Source organism: Rhinichthys klamathensis, unplaced genomic scaffold, assembly GCF_029890125.1.
Source record: "Rhinichthys klamathensis goyatoka isolate OS25496 unplaced genomic scaffold, OSU_Roscu_1.1 h1tg000223l_1, whole genome shotgun sequence".
Classification (NCBI taxonomy): domain Eukaryota; kingdom Metazoa; phylum Chordata; class Actinopteri; order Cypriniformes; family Leuciscidae; genus Rhinichthys; species Rhinichthys klamathensis.
The window spans coordinates 4,660,260-4,676,604 of NW_026606747.1; the positions used below are offsets into that span (position 1 = coordinate 4,660,260).

The 16,345-nt window shown below is 43.5% G+C and overlaps 1 long non-coding RNA gene across 1 annotated transcript; it reads left to right on the forward strand.

Annotated features, from left to right (window-relative positions):
- The first annotated feature begins 7,244 nt into the window (after window positions 1-7,244).
- LOC130097753 (uncharacterized) lies at window positions 7,245-7,930 on the forward strand. Its single transcript, XR_008808342.1, has 3 exons — window positions 7,245-7,477; window positions 7,567-7,745; window positions 7,834-7,930. It is a non-coding gene; the product is annotated as an uncharacterized LOC130097753 (long non-coding RNA).
- The last annotated feature ends 8,415 nt before the right edge of the window (window positions 7,931-16,345 follow it).

Consider the following 16,345-nt stretch of genomic DNA (forward strand, 5'->3'; position numbering starts at 1 on the left):
TGCAGTGTGATTTGTTCTTATTCTTCTATGTGCTGTTTTACAGCCACATACCCCACAGTTGAGTGCTCCCTGTCATCCAGTGTGGAGGTTCCATTTTCTGCAACCTTTAACAGAACTAAATCCTCAAGAGGAATTTGGTAATTCACAGTGATGAATTTATGCATTTATAGTTTTAAAAAAAAAAGTTTTTTATTGTTCATTCTAATACTGATCAGTTGACTTTTAATTGTTCCTTATCTAAATTATCCCTTGACGTTTTATTTCGTATTTTCTTTACAGAAAAAAATATGGAGAGGCTCTCTGATATTTTGGCGTCATGTCCTTCTGCTGCTGAGCCTCAAAGAAGCTCTGCCTCATCATGGTCTTTTCGGCAGCAGAAAGCCTCAGAGCGCTGGAAAGAAGCAAGACCATACCACCTTAAATGCCTTATTTCAAAAGAGGCTGTTGGTCATCCCCTGTGTTGCCTTTGCAACGAGCCTGCTGTTCCCCTTCAGGGACTACCGCTGCGTGTAATCGCAGTGGGAACGCCCTCAGCGTGACGCGTCTGAAGCATGAATGAAATCAGTCAATGGAGAGAATGAGCGTACGGCGAGTGACGTCATCGACCAGGAAGCTATAAGAATCCCCTGAGCACACAATACGCCAGCTTTTTGTACTTCAGCAGCTCTGTGTGTGTCTGAATCTGTCGATTGTGTTTGTCTGTTTTGTCAGGAGTTTATCACTATATATATTATATAAAAAAAACAATATGAGCGAGCAGTATAAGAAGTGTGTTCCCCCTGTACTCGATACATCACGGGTGGGGATTCACACGAGCTATGTGTGGCTTGTTTGGGAGTTCAGCATGCCCAGTCGGCTCTCGAGGGAGTCGATTGTGAGCATTGCGAGCGCTTTCCTCTGAGAACTCTGCGCTCGCGGCGATCGCTCTTCGAGGAGAGTGATTTGCTGCGAGCTCCTCAAGGCTCGGGTCCCGCTTCTGTTGAGGCAGAGCGGCGGCGCTTGTCTTGGGGTTTCGCAGATGGATCTCACCGGCGATGTTGAGACGGGCTCCGCCCTATCTCGGCTTTCTCCGGCGGGATCCAGTGCCTCTCACCCGGCTTTGGAAGCACGCGCTGCGGCGGTTACTTCTGCCCGGGTGAAGGCACATGATGATGTTGAATTAACATTATCCAGTTCTGTGGAGCTGGATGTCGAAAGTTTTGCATCAGAGGAAACTAGTTTGTCACATTATACTGCAAATGAAGAAGGTTTGATGGATGTGTTATCTAAAAAAACAAAAAGCTCAGTATCGAGTGGCCAGCTGATAGACAGGAGTCTAAGTAAACTAGATGTTAAATTTCTGTCTGCACGACCTCAACCTTCTCGCCGGTGCTTACCGTTCTTCCCAGATTTTCATGCTGAGGTTTCAAAGACCTGGGTTAGACCGGTTTCAAGCAGAATTTACACAAATCAGTCCAATGCTTTTGGTAACATTGTTGGTGCTAAATTTGCTGGTTATGTGACGATGCCGGAAGGCGGAGGAGACGCTCGCGAGCTGTCTCTCTCCAGCTTCATCATCTTCACTTAAAGCACCGGTTCTGCGCTAAACCACTAAAAATATATACACTCACCGGCCACTTTATTAGGTACCCCATGCTAGTAACGGGTTGGACCCCCTTTTGCCTTCAGAACTGCCTCAATTCTTCGTGGCATAGATTCAACAAGGTGCTGGAAGCATTCCTCAGGGAGTTTGGTCCATATTGACATGATGGCATCACACAGTTGCCGCAGATTTGTCGGCTGCACATCCATGATGCGAATCTCCCGTTCCACCACATCCCAAAGATGCTCTATTGGGTTGAGATCTGGTGACTGTGGAGGCCATTTTAGTACAGTGAACTCATTGTGTCATGTTCAAGAAACCAATTTGAAATGATTAGAGCTTTGTGACATGGTGGAAGTAGCCATCAGAGGATGGGTACATGGTGGCCATAAAGGGATGGACATGGTCAGAAACAATGCTCAGGTAGGCCGTGGCATTTAAACGATGCCCAATTGGCACTAAGGGGCCTAAAGTGTGCCAGGAAAACATCCCCCACACCATTACACCACCACCACCAGCCTGCACAGTGGTAACAAGGCATGATGGTTCCATGTTCTCATTCTGTTTACGCCAAATTCTGACTCTAACATCTGAATGTCTCAACAGAAATCGAGACTCATCAGACCAGGCAACATTTTTCCAGTCTTCAACTGTTCAATTTTGGTGAGCTCTTGCAAATTGTAGCCTCTTTTTCCTATTTGTAGTGGAGATGAGTGGTACCCGGTGGAGTCTTCTGCTGTTGTAGCCCATCCGCCTCAAGGTTGTGCGTGTTGTGGCTTCACAAATGCTTTGCTGCATACCTCGGTTGTAACGAGTGGTTATTTCAGTCACTGTTGCCCTTCTATCAGTTTGAACCAGTCTGGCCATTCTCCTCTGACCTCTGGCATCAACAAGGCATTTCCGCCCACAGAACTGCCGCTCACTGGATGTTTTTTCTTTTTCGGACCATTCTCTGTAAACCCTAGAGATGGTTGTGCGTGAAAATCCCAGTAGATTAGCAGTTTCTGAAATACTCAGACCAGCCCTTCTGGCACCAACAATCATGCCACGTTCAAAGTCACTCAAATCAACTTTCTTCCCCATACTGATGCTTGGTTTGAACTGCAGGAGATTGTCTTGACCATGTCTACATGCCTAAATGCACTGAGTTGCCGCCATGTGATTGGCTGCTTAGAAATTAAGTGTTAACGAGCAGTTGGACAGGTGTACCTAATAAAGTGGCCGGTGAGTGTATATATTCGGGAATTCGGGCCAGGCGGAAATTTCTGTTGAAATGATTTATGAGCTCAGGCAGACTGCTGATCTCACTCTCCGGGCCACCAGGGAGACAGCTAATTCTATCGGCCGGTCTATGGCAGCCATGGTGGCCACAGATAGACACTTGTGGTTGAGTCAGACCTCTATGAAGGAAAAAGATAAGACTCTCCTTTTAAATGCTCCAGTTTCGCCTATGGGCCTCTTTGGTGACGCTCTTCTTTCTGTCACGGAGAGGTTCCAGGAAGAGAAGAAACAGGCGGCTGCTTTTCAAAAATTTATGCCCCTTAAAGTGCGAGTCGCTGGGGCTGCTGAGCGAGGGCAGTCCCAGTCGCCGAGTACCTCAAAAAGAGCGCAGCAGAATGAAGTGTCGCGTCTCGTGCCCCCCCGCAGAGAAACTGGAGGGGCGAGGCGGGGCGCTCCCCGGCGCGACCTTCCCGTGGTAGGGCTGATCTGAGGACAGTCATTATCGCCAAGAAGGCCGCGTCGAAAAAATCCTGACGTACTGAACGTCAGGACTCTGAGGGTGGTCCCCATAGTGAAAGACTTGAGTTCACTGCACAATAACACGGTGCCCTGTCTTTCCCGATGCCCTCAGGGGTCTGCTCTACTTACCCTGCCTTTACAGGGCGTAGAGAGACTCGGCGAGCGATTTCCCGAGGGACGCTCGCCCCCTCCGAGGAGGGTTGTGGAGTGCCCAGACCAGCTGTTCCCTGCCAGTACGTTACAGGGCGCTGTGTCTGTCACTCGGGATGTTCAAATCAGATCCGAGGACTGGTTTGTCACGATAGATCTAAAGGACGCTTACTTCCATGTATATATCCTCCCTCAACAAAGGAAGTTCCTGAGGTTCACTTTCGGGGGCGAAGCGTACCAATATCGGGTTCTTCCGTTCGGCCTAGCACTGTCACCCCGAACATTCACGAAGTGTATGGATGCTGCTATAGCCCCGCTGAGGTTACAGGGCATCCGCTTTCTGAACTATATAGACGATTGCTTGATTCTAGCTCAATCGGAACAACAGGCGGTTCGGCACCGAGATGTCGTTCTTGCTCATATCAAGTGACTGGGGCTGAGGCTCAACGCCAAGAAGAGTGTTCTTTCTCCATTACAGAGAACCACTTTTCTAGGTGTAGTGTGGGATTCAATGACGATGCAGGCACGATTGTCACCTGCTCGTATTGCTTTGATTCTCGCCGCAGTAGATCAGGTCAGCTAGGCCAGTCATCCACTGTAAAACCGTTCCAGAGACTGTTAGGTCTCATGGCAGCTGCGTCCAACGTGATACCTTTTGGCCTCTTGCACATGAGACCGTTACAGTGGTGGCTCAGAACCAAGGGATTCTCCCCGAGGGGAAATCCGCTTCGCATGATCATGAGTTTGCGACGGTGTCATCGCGCCCTGATCATGTGGAAAGGTCCTTGGTTTCTGTCCCAAGGCCCTGTGTTAGGAGCTCCTTGTCGTCGCGTTATGCTAACGACAGATGCTTCTCTCACGGGTTGGGGGGGCGATCATGGATGGTCGCCCGGCTCAGGGTCTGTGGGAGGACCATCATCGTCTGTGGCACATAAACTGCCTAGAGATGTTGGCGATGTTTCAGGCTCTGAAACACTTCCTCCCAGACCTAAGGGGCCACCATGTTCTTGTCCGGACAGACAACACATCGGTGGTTTCTTATATCAACCATCAGGGGGGTCTGCGTTCTCGCCCGCTTTACAAACTGGCACGTCAGATCCTTCTATGGTCCCAGGGGAAAATTCTTTCTTTGAGAGCTATTTATCTCCCGGGGTATTTAAATCAGGGGGCAGACATCCTGTCAAGACAGGGGCCGAGGCCCGGGGAATGGACTCTTCACCCCGAGATGGTGGAACTCCTATGGAAACATTTCGGTCGTGCCGAGGTAGACCTATTTGCTTCTCGAGAAACATCACACTGCCCGCTGTGTTCTCTCTTAGCCATCCAGCCCCGCTGGGGTTGGATGCGATGGTACATCCATGGCCGAGGTCACGTCCGTACGCTTTTCCCCCGATCGCTCTGCTCCCGGGAGTTCTGGAGACGGGAGTTCTGCCGGGACGGGCTCAGTCTCCTGCTAATAGCCCCGTTCTGGCCGGCCCGAGTATGGTTTGCGGACCTAGTGTCTCTCCTCGACGGCTCTCCCCTGGAGATACCGATCAGGAGAGATCTGCTCTCTCAGGCGAGCGGGTCGATCCTAAAAAATCACCCCCGCCCAGAGCTATGGAGGCTGTGGGCTTGGCCTCTGAGGGGGCCCAGCTCATAGATTCTGGTCTCTCGGCTGAGGTCGTTGAGACCATCCTCCAATCCAGAGCTCCCTCCACGAGGAAGTTATATGCCGCGAGGTGGAAACTTTTCACCTCTTGGTGTGGAGAGCGCCAGCAGGACCCAGTTAACTGCCCGGTCGGTACAGTGCTGGGTTTCCTGCAGGACCGTCTCTCCACAGGGTTATCCCACTCCACACTGAAGGTGTATGTGGCGGCCTTAGCTGCTTACCACACCCCTTCAAGTGGAGGTTCCCTCGGGAAACACCCACTAATGTCTCGCTTCCTTCGTGGCACCTTGAGGCTGAGGCCTGCAGTTCGCACGAAGGTACCAGCTTGGGATCTGGCCATCATCTTAGAAGGTCTCTCCCTTGCTCCTTTAGAGCCCATCGAGGAAGTTTCGGAATAAGTTTCTTACTCTAAAGACTATCCTTCTTCTCGCTATCTCATCTCTAAAAAGAATTGGAGATATTCAAGCACTTTCGGTGGCTCCCTCGTGCCTGGAATTTGCTCCTGGTATGGTTAAGGCTTTTCTCTTTCCGAGACCAGGTTATGTTCCTAAGGTTCCAACTGTTTCTGTTAGACCTATAGTTCTGCAGGTTTTCTGTCCTCCGCCTTTTCTGACGTCAGACCAGGAGAAACTTAATTTGTTGTGTCCCGTTAGGGCTTTAGATGCTTACGTCCACAGAGCTGCCCTGTGGAGGAGATCAGAACAACTGTTCGTCTTTTTGGGTCACCTAAGAAAGGGTGTCCTGCATCTAGGCAAAGGATGAGCAAGTGGGTGGTCGAGGCCATCTCACTTGCTTATGGTTCGGCCCATCAGCCTTCACCTTTGGCTGTAAGGGCTCATTCCACCCGGAGTATGGCTGCTTCTACAGCTCTTCTTTCAGGAGCTTCTCTTCAGGACGTTTGTGATGCGGCAGGCTGGTCCTCACCGCACACTTTCGTCAGATTTTATTCCCTTGACCTTAGCTCCACTTCAGGGGCTCAGGTTCTCTCGTCGGTTTGTGTCTCCTGATGACACACGACGGGGATTTGGTCGTATGGGGATGTGGGTATTGCGTTCCCACTGCGATTACACGCAGCGGTAGTCCCTGAAGGGGAACGTCCCGGGTTACGTATGTAACCCTAGTTCCCCGAAGGGACGGACGCTGCGTGTCCTGCCATACTCTCGGCATCCCCTTGGGTCGCTGCTTCAGTAACTTTTAAGCTGGCGTATTGTGTGCTCAGGGGATACTTATAGCTTCCTGGTCGATGACGTCACTCGCCGTACGCTCATTCTCTCCATTGACTGATTTCATTCATGCTTCAGACGCGTCACGCTGAGGGCGTTCCCACTGCGATTACACGCAGCGTCCGTCCCTTCGGGGAACTAGGGTTACATACGTAACCCGGGACGTTATTAGGTTGGTTTTCATTAATATCAAACTTCAATTACCCAGGGTAGGTTTGCTGAGTGCCCTGCTTTATAGGCTAAGATACATGTCTTTTGGGGTGGACGTGGGAGAAGACTTGGATGATGAAAAATGATGCTAAACACTGAGCCACACTATGCACATACATATTAAATTGAGTGTACTGTACTTTATGAGTTATTCACCTGAAATAATGTATTATATTAGAATATTGTTTTACTTTCTCCCTAGGTGCAGAGAGTGTCTTCCTGAGGAGTGGTTCTGTGGGGACTGTGATGTATTGCATCACAAAAAACAGCCACTCCACAACAGGGAATGCGTGATTCGTGGGTTTTTTCAACCCATTCCTCCAACCTCATGCATCATTAAAGGGGAAGATGGATATTGCACCCATGAGCAAGGTACATTCTCATGAAAGCCCTAATTTTGCGTTTCAATGTATGTCTGCAGACAGTTACAGATAATCTAAATTATTGGTTTTCCTTCTTTTTGCCAGCTTGCATTTTGCCAACTGTGAAGGTGCCAGACTGCTCCTGTGGAGCCACAAACTTCACTGTGTTACCAGGCAAACCAGTGATTTTAATTACGATCAATGGTAAAAAATAGTAATCAATATTTAGATTTTTATTGTAGATTTGATGTTTTTCACACTAGTGTACGTATTAAGTATGTGGTAATTAAATGTGTATTTTATTTATTTATTTTTCTTGTTCCAAGGGCGTTTTGACTTGCATCAGCCACTATATGTATGTCAAACATGCCAGCAGCAGTGGACCCCTGACATGAAGGACCTCCTAAGAAGTGGATATTGGCCAGCCTCTGTCCAGAACTCCACACTTTATACACTGGACCTCCTGAGCTCCCTTCAGGAACTCAAGATCATTTCTCCGGGATTCTCCAGACAAGCCTTCGCAAAGCTGCTGGAGCATCGCACTAAGTGTGGAGGAAGAGTAAGTGTAAATGTTATTACCATATTATAACATTTCTTTCCAAAAGCAGACAATATCACAAATACTATTTAATTCTATATATTTTCCAGTCTGGACCTATCAACGGCGATGCACTGCAGCGCAGCTTCTTAGAGCTTTAATATGCATCATTTGAGGAAGACCAGCTCTGCTGTAGTTCTCCTTTCACCTGCCCAGCCTGCAAGCCGGAAATGTTGGCTGTTTCAGCAGATGGAAACAGAAAGCTATATCGCTTTCGCCGAAACGGAAGGTGATCTTTCTTTCAGTCTTTTTACTGATTTATTTTCTTACTTTATATATTTCATGGATGGATTTTTTTATTTTTATTTCTTCCTCAGCTCTGATGATCCTGGCTTTTTTGAGGGGCTCTTTGTGGCTGAAGACAGTGCTGTGTCTAGATTTGTCGACACCATACAGAAAGCAGTGAGAAATGCAAGTTGACAAAATATTGTTACAATATTAACCATAACCCCACTTCAATTACTTCTGCCTACCAACTACAAAATCAAACTGAGAGAATAAATGCCATATATTGAATGACACCATTGCTTTTATTTGATTAGTCATGTTTGTTTTGTGTGTCATAGACACAGGGAAGAGGCACATGTGGGGACTCCCAGTGGACAGCAGCGAGGGAAATTTCAAGGAGGGCTTCAAAATTGGATGAAGAGGGGATGGAGGTTGCTGTGTGCCGCCATGGATTCCTTCTGAAAGCCCTTAATATGTACAGGGGGGAGATATTTGCCTACCCTATGTATCTTTAGAAGGACCTCATGCCAGCCAAGGCACAATTCTTCGCGATGGACGTGGCTTGCAAATACTGGCCATACTTGGAGAAAGCTGCTAGTGTTCTTCCTGCTCTTCAGAAGCTGACCACTATGAAACCCTTTCTCAGTGTGATGCATGCTCGAGCCCATGCTACTAAGTGTGAGGTGTGTATAGTATTTTGGCATCATATGTACATTTGTTGGATTTACAAGCACATTAATAATATGAAATTGAAGTTAAGATACACTATAGCTTGTCTTTTTGCATAACCAATTCTTGCACAGCAACATGACATCATGACTTTGCGTAAACATACATGCCACTTTCAAGTCAAGTGGCGTGTTATCTATACGCATTTTGAGCTATCCGCGTGAATGTCAACGCCGAAACGAACCGTCATCTTTTGCGTGTATGTCTACACCGTTAAATGTCCAAGTGATTCCGCGTGTATGTGTACACCGTTAAATGTCCGAGCCGTTTAAGGTGAACTAAGTAACTTTTTTACCTTAACCGAACAGCTTTGGAGTCATTGTAATGTTTATATTACTGATTTCGTGTTGAATGGTGGTCGTCTCGCACCCCCCTGGTGCCTGTGAGCCGCAAAACCACCCTTGCAACTTTGGGCCGGCGAGCCGCCATCCATCCAGTATCCGGCTAGCTATAAGAAAAAGGTAACGCTAGATATTGAATTCTTCAAGTTTTCGTAATGGCTGATGTAAAAAAGAAGAAGAAAGCTCGGAAATCTTTGTCAGTGGACCAAAGAGGAAACGGGAGACTGACCACTGTTATTATGAAATTTCAAACCAAACGTTATGAACTAATAAATTATAGCCTTACCATAGTACACGTATTCTTGAAAAATAAATAAACAAACTAGGCTACGTGTTTGACTTTGTTTGGTCAATCGTTATGATGGACAACTCGGATCACCGGCAAAATTATAAAAGAATGTAACGTAACATTTATTTTGATAATGCATAATCTAAGTGGCTATAGCTGTAGGCTAAACTAAAAATAAATAAATAGCTGAAATATTTCTTATAGTATTGTTTTTCGCCATAATGTTACTGATTACGTTTGGCAACACTATAAAAATATACACTATCTCCACTATACAAATATGCAATAACATTTATATGATATTGTTCTGAGAATCATACATACCTCAGTGGACATGGCTCCGTTTGTTCGCCGGCTTCTCTGAAAACAAATGCACATGGCCTGAGCGAGATGGGAGGGGGGAGAGTTGACAACGAGTTTAAGACAGTTTTCTCATATATATATATACTCCGAAACTGTAGGGGGAGCTCGAGAGAGAAACCTGCGAGAAAACAGCAAAGAAATTGCCAGTCTTACTGAGCGCTGCTTTAAATGTCCGAGCGAAATGAAGCAAAATGTATATCTACATCTGGGGAGCGATATTTTTTTCCATAGGATGGTAGGGGTAGAGTCATAAATGGTATTACCCCAGTGACGGGTAGGTTTAGGGACAGGGTTGGGGTAGGTGATATATGTATATATATATATATATATATATATATATATATATATATATATATATATATATATATAGTAATGTAGGGTTAAGTCGTTGATAAACACGCTGAAAAGCGATTATGCGTGTTGATAGCATGCCAAAAATAAAATGGAAAAAAATTGGCGTGTCATACATACGCCATTTCATGAGATCAGTCTGGGCACAGATTGGAATGCCCTTTGATGCAAATTGTTGTTTGTGATATTGGGCTATATAAATAAAATTTAATTGAATTTCTTCCACCCTTTATTAACAGATTAAATGGAGTGGCAGGAACCAGGAAGGAGCAGGGACAACCGCTGGTGAGGAGGTGGAGCAAGTGAACAGCTACCTCTCACGTTGTGCCCTGACGACCAAATACATGTCCAAAGCAGGTGATCAGAGTGTTTGCAGTATTCTTGTATACTTTTTTTAGATTGATCATCATAACCTCATTATTTGCTTTCAACAGCACGGGTGGACATGCTTACATTGCATGCAATGGGTTGGAACGAGAAAAAAAATCTCTCTTTACATCAGGCACTTTCCACAAGATATGTGAAGGTAAGTCTCCCATTAATTGTTTTGTGTGTCCTTTTGTTGTGTTTACTTGGCCTGTTGTTAATCATACAAAGTTTTAATCCTGATTATTGTATAACACTGTTCATCAGACTCCAGGATGAGACTGCAAGGCTAGCTGACCTAAAAACAGAGCTACATTGCACAGATGAAGTGGTGTCACAGTGGCTATCTGATGTGAAGGAATGGGCAGCTGGTGGTAAGAATGACCAGATAAAAGAAACAACAAACATCCTTTCCCACTATCAAAATTTTAAGTTTGATATTAAAGAGCAGCAAAAAAATATTAGGTTGATGATCTATGGATTACAATACAGTTGGTGACATCACCTGCCACCGAAGACCAGCCAACTATGTGTCAACATCTAATGTGATGCCACATTTATGTCAGGTTTATTAGTATTTTCCAGTTTCCCTGCAGGAAGTGCACATACCAAGTTTAATTAAGTTGGATTAAAAGGTTTTACATACAAATTCAAACAGAGAAACGGGTCTGTGTTGTTTTAACAGTGAATTTGCTTTCACTATTTCTTCTACAGAGACAACTGATACAACTCATGCCAGTCAAGGCACCACACACAGAGGACTTCAGCAATCAATTGAGGGGCTCTACCTTAGTGTGAGGCAGCGGAAGCGAACCCTCTACCGTCAGAATGGTATAACTATAAAATATGATAGGTTGACAAATTCAAGCTACTGTATGCATCCTACTCCACCAACATGGAATTAGCAAATAATGTAGTAGCACAGTTCAGCTCAATCATTTAATTCTGTTCTTTAAATGACCAGTCTGTAGAATTTAGTGGTATCTCTCAGTGATGTTTGAAGTAATTAATGCACAATTATTATTTTCAGGCGATCATGAAAAGTAAGTGTGTGTGTGTGTGTGTGTGTGTGTGTGTGTGTGTGTGTGTGTGTGTGTGTGTGTGTGTGTGTGTGTGTGTGTGTGCGCGTGTGTGTTATTCCTGCCAATAGATTCCCCCCAAAATGTTAAACACTGGACCTTTGTTACCCATTTCAATCTACATTATAATTTTCACATACTACAAAAACTGCAGCTTTGCTTTTCACATTTTTGTTTTTTTTTCTTGCCTCACACCTCTGCCCCTATACTTCATGTCTTTCTAGAGAGCAGCAAGTTTTCCCATCGCCTTCGAAGGAAGCTGGCAGAAGACAAAAAGCTCCTTCTTCAGGAGATAAATAAATACAATGATCTTGTACTACACACTGCAACAAACATTGACGTAGCTGTGGTGGAGCATTCCCTAACTGGAGAGAGTACTGTGTCTCAAATATGGCCGTGGGAGGTTCATGGCAGTGGTATGTCTGTTTTCAGATGCTACAAAGGAATTTATTTACAGTTCTGCTAGAGTATACTGAGTTCAGTATATTACTGAACTAAGGCATGCATGTTACATATTGAGTGTTGTAATATTCATTTAGTTTAATGGTGTATTCTCAGTTTTCTTATGTATCAATTTGATAAAAAACTAAATGTTTGTAGTTATTATGCAAGATTGTCTCATGTGTACATATAACTGTAATTGATTCTTAGCAAACATTTCAATCAAGAAACAAGTGCATGACCTAGTGATGTTAACAATGCGACTGCATGAGGAAACAAGTGTTTTGGTGTTGGAGATGGCACAACACTGCACATGGTTGCAGAGCCTGGCAATAGTTCTCAAAAACAAGTTGGCTGAGGAGGGTAAGTTAAATTAAAACCCTGTCCATCTAATGTGAAAAAAAACAACACTCATCAGTCTCAGTCACAGAACTTGGATGGAGTAGATTGGTTATTGCTTTGACGTAGCCATTTGGCATGTACATAAAATAGGGATTCAACTTGTTACTGTAGCTATTGTAACCAGGGCCGCATTAAGAGCTCACTGGGCCCCGGGGCTATGAGTTACTGCAGGGCCCCCCACCACTACAGGTCACCAACTACATGAGCTAAATGTTCTATCATTATACGAGTCATTTTATCCATCTATGATATACTTCACAGTTAAGTTATATTACTTTTAAAACGATTTTTTATCATATCAAAATTTAATGGCACTAACATTTTATAATTCTTGTGACCAATTTCAATATCACAAAAAATAATAGTAACTTAAGAAAAGAATCTCAAGCTTACCGATGACAAGAGTCACAAATAACAATAGAACAAAGGCACATAATAAATCGACCTTGAAAAACTTAAAGCACTGAATAATATTATATTGTATAAAGTAGCCTAATTAAATATACAATACATAGTTTTCACTATAAATTCAACATTCATTCTTATTAATTTTTACAAAAGTGATTCATTCAAGGGCAGTGAATTACTTTCTTTCTGATGTTTGATTAACATTATGGACACAAATGGCGACAGCAGCTTTATTAGCAGCTACTGTCACTTTAAGACCTCAGAGTCGGAACTCAAGTGCGCTGTGCAAAACCGCCTCAAGTTCACCACCATTTAAAATAATTTGTATCCAAAGTCAAACCACAATGATTAAAAACGCGTTTAATTTATAAACTTACATCATGATGTCTCAGCAAAATTTACATATTTCTACCGGATATATTATCGCCAGCCCTTTAGGTGAATATAGAGTTTGATCAAACACAAAAAGCAATATCAAACATCCATCAAGTTAATAATCAAACTTACCGAAAATTTGTGGGGTCGACGATGACGCTGTGTTTTAAAAAATAGTCTAGACTCTAGATGAAGTGAAGGGTGGAGGCGATTTATTGGTCGATGCGTAGCTATATTCTAATAAGGCGCAGGCACTCCAGGCAGCCATCTATAGGCCTATGTGCAGCAGCAGGTCGATCGTTCACAAGTTAAATATAGAATAAATGTATTATGTTAAATTAAAACGTGACGTTTCATTTCACCATGCCCTGTCCTGCTGACCACGGGGGTTTGATTGACAGGCGACCTGGCCAATCATAACGCCGAATACGCAATTTTGTCCGACAACAAAGCTGTCAGTAGATTGGATTAACGTCGGTGGACTTGAACTTGAAAACGGTTTTGTTTAAATTATTTAAATTACAATATTTGAAAGCTGAGACTTTGTTTCATATCAACAGTAAGCTGCTCTGAACTCTCTCTCGTAGTCAATTGTGTAACGTTAGCCCCGGGATGTATTTTTTCACTGCATGAGTGAGAACATGATGTGCGTGACTCGTGAGAGCCGCCTGGCTTGTCACACAGTAACTAAAAAAGGCGGGTCTTTCTTTGCGAACGGTCACTATAATATTAATGATAATGATTCCATGATAATGCATGGAATATTCGGCAAAGCGCTACTAAATAACAGGGCTAATTTGTTGGGGGCGTTGCGTGGTAAGGCTTTGGCAATCAGATGGCTAGTAGTATCTGCTCCACAGCCAATCAAGGGCCCCCTCCTTGTTCGGGCCCCGGGGCTTTAGCCCCGCCTAGCCCTATTGTTAATGCGGCCGTGATTGCAACAAGTCAGTAAGACTATAAAGATTCACATTTGCTTGAAAGATGTGCAGATTTGTTGTACTATGGCTGTTACTTGAAACATTGGACTTTGTGTCCTGATATGTTACATGGGGTTAGCATAACATCAATATTATTATCTCCTCCAGTCAACATAGAAAACCTTGCTGGTCAGCAAGTAACAATGCGTTAATTCAGCACAACTGTAGTGAAGAAAGCTGTTTTAAGTTAACAGTTATCAAACATGGGCACAAAACTTTGGGCCTTCCTCCATAAAGTCACCTCAGTGACCCGTCATGTTGCCTCAAGTCGTTTTATACAGAAGCAACCCTGGTCCCATGTCAGCGATACACATAAAAATGCCAACCATCCTGCTTGTAGATTTGAATAGGGGATATCTTTTTACTCCATTTAAGTTCTTTGGTCTAATGAAACAATCTTAGTATAGTTTGTCTTTAATGTAATCTCTTTTGTATTTTGAGACGTAGACAAGGGAAATGAGGGACTTTGCTGTCTCTTAAGAAGAAGACTATCAGAGGTGTCAGAAAGGTTCCAAGTGGTCCTCCAACAGTACAAGACTGCTTTAGGTCCTGAGCCCTCTGTCCTTCTACATGTTGAAGAGGAATGTCAAAGTGGCCTCAGTAGTCCAGACACCAGTGAGGATGAAGAGGAAAACACAATTTAGGTCATTTATTCATTAATATGTACATTTGTCTATTTTTGGAATAACCCCCTGTTACTGTTTATAATAATTTGTATTGTGTATTTCATTAATGCTTTACACACCTTATTTGTTCTAAAACAGCTGAAATTCACCCTCTTATTCTAATTCTTGCTTTTTTTTTTTTTCTGTATTTCTCCAGATGGAAGCTGCACGAAGGACTGCGTTGAAGGAAATGGACTTGCCCTATAGACCTTACGCACCAGAGAAACGAGGGCGCCGCCATCTTTCGAATATTGTCTTTGAACTTCCGTTTATGCGGTCGCTCTGTATATTTCTATGGCATCAACTTGGCATGTATGATATTACCAGATGTAATTACTGGGCTCACATGATATTTGGGTAGTGAATTCATACCCTTTTAAGAGAGACTCCCCTTGATTGTGGTGACCCTGTGACATTTCCTCTTGCACCAACTTCAGGCCAAACTTTTGACTTGCATGCAACAAATGTTATGAACCGATTTTTGTAATTTGCTGAGCAATGAATCATGTCATTTTTGTTGACCTCATGACGTTCCCTGTAGCACAACCATTAGACCAGAATGTAAAATTTGATTTGGTCTAATTGGGCAGATTCCCATGAAATCTTGTTAAGCACATGATGACTTTGGTGACCTCATGACCATTCCTCTATCATCACGTTTAGGCCATAATTTAAAAACTCGTTCTTGATCACTTGCATTTTTTATGTTGTGATTATACTTTATATTGTATATTATTACAGTTGACAGATGACTTGATTCTCTGTTCTGCTGGAGCTTTTCAAGTGAACTTATCCTCACAGTCCAGTGTTTTTAAATACAGCCGTATGGCTTGTTTGACAAATATGCATTTGGTGTATTTTCAGTGGTATTGTTGAGAAAGACAAGAAATAAAATATTTCCAAAGATTACTTTTTCCTACATTGTTATTGAAAAACAATATTTGATATTTTTATGGTTGATAAAAGCCAATAGCTGGATAAAACTTATAACTTAAATAACTTATTTATATGTGGAATCTTGTTTAATTTAACATCCCACTGTATCATTAATTCATTACTTTAATGCATGTCTTTTTTTCTTATTTTCAAACAACCAAGCTAGCTTGTAAATAAACAAGTAATATCTAGTATATGTAAGGTGTATATACCTGTTACATTTTCCTCGATTGCTGAAACTATAACTATGGTTTTGAACTAAAATTTCAAAACCATAACACCGTTTATAAAAAAGCACATACTTTTCCCCAAACTATAAACACTATTGCTCAGTTTTGACACATGCAAAACTTTACACACATATCCCTACATTTTTCATTGCCTACATTGTTGTAATTTAGTATAGCATTCAGCACAGCTTCAGCTCAATTAGCACACAATCACCCAGGAGGGTTAGGGTTAACCCTAACCCAGGAGGAAACACAAAGAGTCAAAACTGATCACACAGCAATCGCAACCTTCAATAGATCGATGGAAGGGATAAGACGAGAGGTGGAGGAGAAAGGGGAAGGGGAAAGAGACAAGCAGTCTCAGATGAGATTTGTGCCACTTTAGACCATGTTCTTGTCCATGGTATGACTATGAGGGAGGCTGGGCGACGAGTACGGCCAAACTGGAGTCGCTTCACCGTCACCTCGATCATAAGAACCTTCAGGGAGGAAAACAGGTACAGTAGGTGTACTTCAGACTGCTGTAGGATTGAAAATAATCCAAGACATTTGAAATGAACATTACAGTGTTCCACCCTTTCTTTTAACCACAAGGACCATTTGGAGTTCCCAAAGGCATAGAGGAGTTACATGCTGGGTCTGATAGTGA